Consider the following 9,136-nt stretch of genomic DNA (forward strand, 5'->3'; position numbering starts at 1 on the left):
CGCCTTCACTATATATCTCCTTATCCCACTTTTGATTCTAACCATAACATTCAGGCTGCCATCCATAGTAAAAGTGGCTTGTTTGCAGCCGAAAACATAGGGCTTGTTTGATTCGCGGAAAAAGAAGGAAAAAAAATATGGTCAACGGAAAAATAATGAGATGCCTCTTGTTTGGTTGGAGTTTTCAAAGAAGATGATGAAAAAATTGTATTCCAATAAAAATATGATTCCCACGTTTCATAAAAAAAAAAATTTCATGAAAAATATGAAAAAATTACTTTTCTGTGAGCCAAAAATCTGTCACTTTTCCATTATCAACTAAACATGTCAAAAGTACTTTTTCAGAAATTCTTTTTTCAGGAATCTGCTTTTCAGAAATTATATTCATGGGAGAAAAAATGCTTTCCGCAAACCAAACGAGCCCGCAGAGAATTTGAAAGCAATCTTTAACAGAAGAATCTATCAGTGTTTTTATGACAGTTTATTTTTTTTTTCACCAATTTTATCATCTTGGTTTTCACATGGCTTGCGTGTAAATGTTGCTGCTTTTGGCCTCCTGGCAATGGGAGTTGGAAAGAGACAAAAGTAGGTGCGCTGTGAAACCAGGGGCCAGCGGCGACTAAAGTTTTAAAGTTCACTTTTTTATCAGTTGGCCATTAGGACTTGATTTGACATAAATCTCAGGGAAACAATGGGCTTCAGCTCGGCAGTTCGGGGACAGCAACCGGATTCCGGCACATCGATTGATGTGGAAAGTGGAACTTTAGTTGGCAAACACTCTTATCACACGCTAGATGGATTAATCAGCGGAGATACCTTTGTTTCTCACCTACTTCATCATCCTTTCACCAAGTACTTGGCTTAATTTCAAAATCAGAGTTCTCCCTGTACACTGAAATAGAATATTTTCCAAGTGCGCAAATCTATGTTCTTTGGTATTCTTTCAAAACAGGTGAGGCTTCTAAGCTTGTGCTAACATTTTCAGTTTCAGCTTTCAAACCGTCATTGCATGACCCTGCCTAATAAGACTATAGCAAACTATTTTATTTTGGCACATCAGGACAGTTTCCCCCTAGACCATAAATTACAATATAGTGAGCTAAGCAGTACATATGTTTCAACATGAAAGATGATTTGGAAGGAGAAAGGGTGTTAACAAGATATCAAGATCAGGAAGGCCAAAGGATATAACCAGGGAACTTGAAGAGACTGTGCAATGTGCAGGCGAGGCTGATTTTATTTATTTTTACAGTGATTTACTGCAATCATGAATTCTACTATATTAGAAATGGACCGTGCTACTAACCTTTGTGTTGTCCGAAGAGCAAGCTTGCCCAGATAAAAGCAATGAATGGAGGGTGGATGCCTCAGCTTTGACCCGCAGAATTATAGAGCAAGAACAAACTATGGAACCTTTGTTAAAAAATTCAAATCAAACGAAGGAATTCCATCCAGATTATGGCACATACCTGTCGAGCAATGAGACTTGGAATTCTCGCTGGTCGTGTCTACAGATGCTGATGTCCAGTAATTGGACCCTTCAACATCTCTCTTTTCTTTTGTTCTAAATACTGATCTGCACCAGAAAGTGATTTTCGTGAATTGAGTTAATATAAATAAAACAATTTCAAATGTTAAGTAAAAACAGTTTCGAATGTCTCGGCCTCTAGGGTTCTGATCTCCAGAAACTTGAAATATTTTCTTTTTCCTCCTTTCATTGGTAAAGTTTACAGTATATGCCTATCAAATCTAAGCAAGAATGAACTGTTTCTTCTCACACCAAATAGGAATGTATAAGGTTCAGATTCTTAAACCTGATTGATAGTTTCATAATTCACGTTATAGACACTCAAGATGGCAGTGCCCCTCATTCCTGTTGAAGTCAATCTTACCTACTAGAATAAATTGATAGGTGAATTGGGGACTAAAAGTTACTAATGAAGGAAACTAGTGGAAATTGAATGCAAAAAGCCATACACCACAACGGGTGTGCCTGGTCTAACTTCTATGTTTTAAAAAGTTCTCACAAAAGGGGAAGCTAGAAGCTAGGTTCTCTAGCTTCTCCTAATTAGTAAAAGTGCTTTTTTGATCTTTTTGTAGAAACACTTTTCAAATATTGTCACCAAATACTTATTTTTCCTAGGAGGTACTTTTTTTGCTTTAAAAGTTGCCAAGTATTTTTTTTTTTAAGTAACAAAAGGCACACCTGAAGAACATCATAACTTTAATTCATTGAATTTACTTCTCCTCTTTTATTTTCCAGCTATGTTTTCCAATTAGATGCTCTTATTCTGCTCTTCTTCATCGACAATTAAATGCATTGCTTTTGTCCGTAAATTATTAGTTAAATTTCATTTGTTTGGGATTTTCTTTATTTTCAAATTTTCATTTTACAAGTAGATATTCACCAAATTAAACAATAGAATTTCTTTACTTCCAAATTAAACAACGGAGCACATGCATAATGTTGTCATATTTTAGAAACATTCTAGTCTCACCCTTAAAGTCCTAATTTAAACACCTCTTCAGCCAACCAGAAACTTGGCCTTTTCTGACTTTCTTGGCCACCTTGAAAAACTTTCCAGCTACTTTATGTCTGAGGTTCTTCACGTCTCTCTCTCTCTCTCTCTCTCTCTCTCTCTCTCTCTCTCTCTCTCTACTTTACTAAAAGAAAATATAACACTACAATTCAAGGTCAGGGTTCTTTAGGTGACGCTTTGCACTCTCATGTAACCTAGATTTTCTTCCACATATATTTGCTACAATTTTTTCAGTTTTATTATGTCTTCTTTGACAAATTATCTTTCTTGCTGTTTGGTTTTATAGAAATTGAGAAAGTAATTGTGAAGACCCGTGCGGGCGTGTGTTTAGTCCCACATCAGTTATTCGTTGGGTAGATCTTGGGTACTTATACAGGATCAAGCAACCCAAATAATATCTTCCGGCTAGCCATTTTGGGTGAGGTCCTGGGTTGTTACAAATGGTATCAGAGCGGACCCGGCCCATAACCTATGTGGACTAGGGGACACTACAGCACGAATCCATTGGAGCTAACCATGAGCCGATCGTGGTATTTGTGATTAGATTTGAATAGATTTGAACCCTTAGCCTGACGAGGACGTCAGGGCTTGAACGGGGAGAGTATGTGAAGATCCGTGCATGCGTATGTTTAGTCCCCACATCGGTTATTCATTGGGTAGATCTTGGGTACTTATACAGGATCAAGGAACCCAAATAATACCTTCCGGCTAGCCATTTTGGGTGAGATCCTGGGTTGCTACAGTAATCATGATCATCATGCTGTGCTTGGATATGCAATTTCCTTTTCCTCGCATTTACTTTCTCAATTTCTCAAATAACATCATGGTTTGCTCAAATGTGTTTATAACTTGAAATATGCTTTCAGTTAGCAATATTCAGTGAGCAAAAATTACTTTAAATCCTAGATGGTGGCCTCAACTCTCCTAGTAGCCTAGACAGCCACAATTGAGGTAGCTAACATGGCCCCAGAACCATAGTGGACCATCTAAGTTTAGGCACACAGCTAAAACCACCCGCAACACTACTGGAACATTCACATTAAGTAGTTAAAAAATTATATATTATTTTCTCTCAATGATCGACAAGCATAAGTCCTTCAGGAAAAGAAAAAAAAAAACCAACCATTCGGTTTTCTGTATTAAGATCAAAGAGAAATAAACTACAGCTTTAAGTCCTACGTAGTTCAGATTTTGGATGATCAGAACTTACATAAATTGTATATTTGACTATTGCATGACTGAAATTCTAACTTACAATAACTTGAAAATGTAGAACGCATACCCCGATAACCAATTGCAAGAAGATGAATAATCAACTGATGGTGTTTTTTCTTCACTATCAGTGCCCACTGCAATGCAATGCCTGATTTATGAAGTTCGTGAGAAGCTTTGAAATTTACATAGGGCTTCTGATCACACTGCAAGAAAATAACCAATGTAGAAGTTTGAATGGCACCGCCAACAGAGTCATATTCATGTTTGCCACTAGCAGTTTCCCTCAAAAAATTCGTCCCGGCACACTATGCTCTTTCTTGGTATGACCTTGTACATCCAATACAATGCAGTCTGATTCTTTTTGGTAGTGGCTTCTGAAGAATAGACATGATATGGCAGGCTGGAAAAGGAACAGGAGTCACCTAGAAGATGACATTATTACGGAACTAAAGAATGGTTCACATTCTGCAAATATGCAGCTATCATGTCCATCCAATATAAACCGCTAATCATTTGTAAGTAGCAAAGAAAGGTTCGCTAGTGCATATATAGATAGAAAGCATAGATAACATTATGCCTGGACTACATATCAAGTCAGTAACATTTGAATGAAGATAATATTAGTAAAAAAGAAGCATCAAGGACAAACAAACCATCAGGCAGTGGCTCGTTGCTTAGCAGCCTTGTACAACTTGTAGACTTCCCAATTTTTGAGCTGCTAGACATTGAAGTGCTTAGATGATTAGGATGAAGGGCAGTCCAGGGCACAAGGCTCATGCCACTATAGGGTCTACAGAGGGTCAGATTTACGCAGCCTGACCTCCACGTGCGAACAGACTGTTTTCATGTTTCAAACATGTGACACCCAGGTTACAATAGAGCAACCTTACCATTATGCCAAGGATCACCCTCATGATCAGGATGAAGGATACTAAAATCATATCGCATGACAAATAACATCTAAAAGTTGCATCTAATAAGAACAGCCGAACCAGCAGGAAATGTCTTGTCACTAAGATTTGCCCTATTAATAGTGAACTTTCTGTCACTTGAGCAGCTAGAACTTGCTACTTGCCATAAAGGACCCTAGTGGAGAACTTCTGCACATCACTAAAATATTTGAGTTATACTGTCTGGACAACAAGATTATTTTTAACAATAAAGATCTGCAGAGCCTTTCATTGCAAAATATAACCAGCGGAACTTCTTGCTTATTGTGTCCATCTTGTTAAAACAAATATTAATAATTAAAAACAGAGTTCACATGCGGATATATAGAAAAAAACTGTACCTTCCTGGAAACTTCAACGAGATAGTTGGGCAACTCAAATTTATTGCCTGTTTCCACATGTTCAGTTGACTTGAGGAACTTGCTGCTCAGTACTGCACCGTCTTCATTCAATAAGAAAATCTGAAGACATAAGAGAATTTGCACAAAATATCTTGAAACAAACTTGGGCGTCTTAATATTGATTGTAACTAGAATTTAGATGCACAAACAGAACTTTGGTGTTTCAAATTGATTTAATGTTTAAATGCATAAAAGTGAGATCATCAAGAGAATTTAAGTAAAGATAATTGAAGGATATCAAATAACCTTATTGTTATGTGAACTACAAGGTGCAAGCCGCAAGATGCCATCATGATATCCTTTTGCTTTTTGAGTAACTTGTCTGATGTAAAAAAAATCTCTCCTCACTTTTTATCTCTTAAGGACTAAATTATCGATGATTATAAATTTTTCATACTTTATAAAACAATAAATTTCAAAACTGTAACATTTGAAAGTATTCAAAATTTAGAAACTTTAAGTAAATCCAAGTGATGGAGAGAATAATTTGCTGTCATATAAATGGAGACCAGGTCTAGAGATAGATGAGTAGATGTCGTAATGCAGTATAAAGGGAGTGATTCCTGCATAGGACATGTAACTTGCATGTTATTATCAACTAATATGGTCAAAAAATTGCTTAATTGCACTTAAGTAGGCTGTTCCAGGAATGACTAATCATATTTGGCAGGGTACAGCCGTACAGGCTAAAATGACATTGAGGTCATTTCAGGAACTACAAATAGAATTTACACAAAGAAAGGTATTTTCTTTCCTTTTTTTAAAGAACTCAAAGAAATAATATGAAGCTAACCATTTCTCTCAAAATATTTTCTTCAAAGTCACTGCTCCTTAGTGATGGTCAAACTAATATTTTAGCAAGTCAAAGAAGCAGTATGTGCGTGTACCTATATTAATATTTATAAAGTTGGGCTAAAATCCTGGACAAGAAAAAGCTTTTTGAAATTAATCTAAACAACAAAATGAGAAGATCATATTAAATCTTCGCATCTACCTATACGCAATGTTGTGTGACTTGGTGGCATATGACCCTTCAAGATACAAAAAGGAAGAGTGTACCATGCTGAGCACTAACTGATACATGCATGATTTGGTTTACCAGAACTGGATAATTTCATTTTATATTTTGTCCTTTTTTGTCACAAATAAGATCCACAATATTTGCAAGAACCGTAAAAAACGTTTTCCCTTTCGGTAGTGCCATGTGCAAAATCATGGGAACACATGCATGTGCATGCATCTCTACTTTCTATCTGGCTTGGGGATCAAAAGTAACCAATGCTAAAAAATATAAATACGGCTAAATCACAATTATAGAACATAAAATACAAAGTGACATGTAGGTACAACAACATTAAAATAAGTAAAATGTTAGGGCCATCACTCAGTTATGGTCCCGACAATTCAGGGTCCTCGGAGGGGTGGATTGGGGATAGACATAACCTTTAGCTTTTTTTTTTTTTCTTGCCTTTCTTTCAGCACAAAGTGGTTGCGCCATGACTCAAACCACACCATAGCAGTTTTCAGCCCAAGCCTTTACCACTGAACCAAGCAATGGCCCCTAAAATAAGCAAAATAATATCAATACCACATGCAGGCAATAAAGAGAAAAATGTTGTGTTAATCTTTTAATGGCGAATATGTTGTATTTGGACAACTTTGTGGTGCTCCAGAGCTATCAAATTCAGTCCTCTTGCTCACTCGATAAGGAAAGTCATTCAAACATTCTATGTTAGGATTAAAAGATCAGATCAAGCCATGATGAACTAGTTAGAGCAGTGACATTATCTATTTGATGAAAAAAGAAAGAAAGCTGGAATTTGAGTAGCATAATGGCAACATAGCATCTCAAATACAGAAAAGGGCTGGGAAGGAATTCATACTAATCAGCTGCATGCAGTACATCCACAAGCTACATGAGACTGACCTTTAATGTGCTTGGTATGGCAATTCAATGTCTGTGGTAGTCTACCATCCAATATGTTTTTTATCTGAGGATAAGGGTACTTTGGATAACAACCAAAACATTAGACAGAAATCACCCATTAAATGTGTTAAATAATTACATGTGGCAGAACGACTGACCTTTGATACTGCAATGTATCGCATTGAAAACTTTATTTGGTTGTTTACTCTGCAATGTGCTGTTACTGTTTTCTGTAATAAAGGTTCTTTACCATGAGCAAGAACCTAAACTTGGTCTGCAAAATTTGACCTAACCTTTGCCATTATTTTGCACAAATCAGCTGCCCCAGAACTTGAAAAGCCATTATGCTTGTCAGCCCAAGCCCTTTACCATTGCGCCAAGCAATGGCTGCTGGTGTACAAAAATTTTACAAAAAGGAACTTAATGCCTGCAATAAGAGGAAACAAATAATAGGTACCCTTTTGTCCCAGTATCTAGCCATTTCATTCAATTTCTTATCTCTTCCACTGACATCTAAATTTGTAAGATGCCCATGATTTGCTTCAAGATCTCCAACATCAACAAGATGAGGTTCCATGGTCAGCATTCTGCCACATTTAACCACCTCATCTTTCTTCAGAAACCTGCTATCTATGAGTTTGTCACTGTCATCATACAACATTACCTGGGTATATACAGAAACAAGATAAATTAGTAAAGAATTATGCAATCAAAATTGAAAATTCTGACCTATTATCTCCAAAACTATAATGAAGAACTAAGAATAAATAGATAAACTAACCGGTATAATCAGAGATAAACAAATGATAAACCCCACAATGTTAAGCAAGATATATTGATAACTATAAATATGATCATAAGTCTTTGGCCATAAGTCATTGGTTAAATTATTGAATCCAGATTTCACCAGATGTTTGAGGATTCTCAAACCCTCTCAGCTTTCACCAGGTTTTTTTTTAAGAACCAGAACAACCAGGCAATGTAAGTGAAGTGATTCAAGCAGGAGACCAAAGCATCTTTTGTAGTGCTTCTGTCCAACAAGAATGATTTAGTAATAGAAGGAAAATAAAAAGAAAATGTATCTCTTTGTGAGGCTTTTGAAGGGCATGCTTTAATTAGATAAGAGAAACTAGTGACTTAAGCATCATGATGGGCATATGAAATAGACCAATTCAAACTCCCCCATTTCAATCTCGACTAGATTTCCTATACAAATTCCTCTTTTTCTTAAACCTAATATGTGTTGGATACGGACTACAGATATGGCTCGCCCTTAAGAAAAAGGATACTACATTTCATGCAATTTATCAATGACCAAACTTGAAGCAACCCAAACTCAAGCATTCTTTTCAGCCAATTCATAAATCATGTATGCAGTCAGTCTACTCATTCATATAGTGTCATTAACTAAGTCGTTTTATTTTCATAGAAAATTCTGTTCTTCCACAGCAAAGTAATTTCATTCTGCTTGGAGCAATTAGATTCTTTTACTGCCAAGTAACAATACAAAAAAAGGTCAACATATAATACCATCATGTTTAAAATATGTAGTGCCGGAGGACCAGAACAGATAAAAAATTTTGCTGCTGTGCCTAAAATTAATTAGCTTCACAGCAATACCTAATCATAAGAAAATATTTGCATCAAAATCCAGTTTTACCTGTGGATTATCAAAATTCTAGATGTTTTACCTTGTTACCTGAACCACTTAGCTCTGATACCCCATCCTGATAAATTTTTCTCCTCTGCTTCATGTGCTTTGTATAGGTTACAGTCCATCTCTTTGTGCAAGTCGTCTGCTACAACTGCAAGTCTCCTGTTCATATCAGATTATCTTTATGATGCATACAATCTTAGCTACAAAAGAATGCAAATAGAAACAAAGCATACAGAAACAGTAGAATGAAGTAGCTTGTCTTTCAGTACTGGTTCTAGAGGACTAAAACCTAAATAACATTAAGTTAAGAATGATAAATGCTAGTAACAAATGAAGATTAATCAAGACAAGATGTGGAACAAACTTTTCAAGTCATAATTCCATTTAAGTTGAGATCTCCATATGTACAGGCAGATGTGTGGAGATCCATTGCAAGCTATAAAGAG

At 36.2% G+C, this 9,136-nt stretch overlaps 1 long non-coding RNA gene across 1 annotated transcript; it reads right to left on the minus strand.

Moving 5' to 3' along the window:
* Nucleotides 1-3,694: 3,694 nt before the first annotated feature.
* LOC113463741 lies at nucleotides 3,695-8,843 on the minus strand. Its single transcript, XR_003388526.2, has 4 exons — nucleotides 8,725-8,843; nucleotides 7,034-7,697; nucleotides 5,047-5,166; nucleotides 3,695-4,155 (listed from the first exon to the last, which is right to left on the minus strand). It is a non-coding gene; the product is annotated as an uncharacterized LOC113463741 (long non-coding RNA).
* Nucleotides 8,844-9,136: the final 293 nt, after the last annotated feature.

This window comes from Phoenix dactylifera, chromosome 8 (assembly GCF_009389715.1).
Source record: "Phoenix dactylifera cultivar Barhee BC4 chromosome 8, palm_55x_up_171113_PBpolish2nd_filt_p, whole genome shotgun sequence".
In the NCBI taxonomy this organism is placed as follows: domain Eukaryota; kingdom Viridiplantae; phylum Streptophyta; class Magnoliopsida; order Arecales; family Arecaceae; genus Phoenix; species Phoenix dactylifera.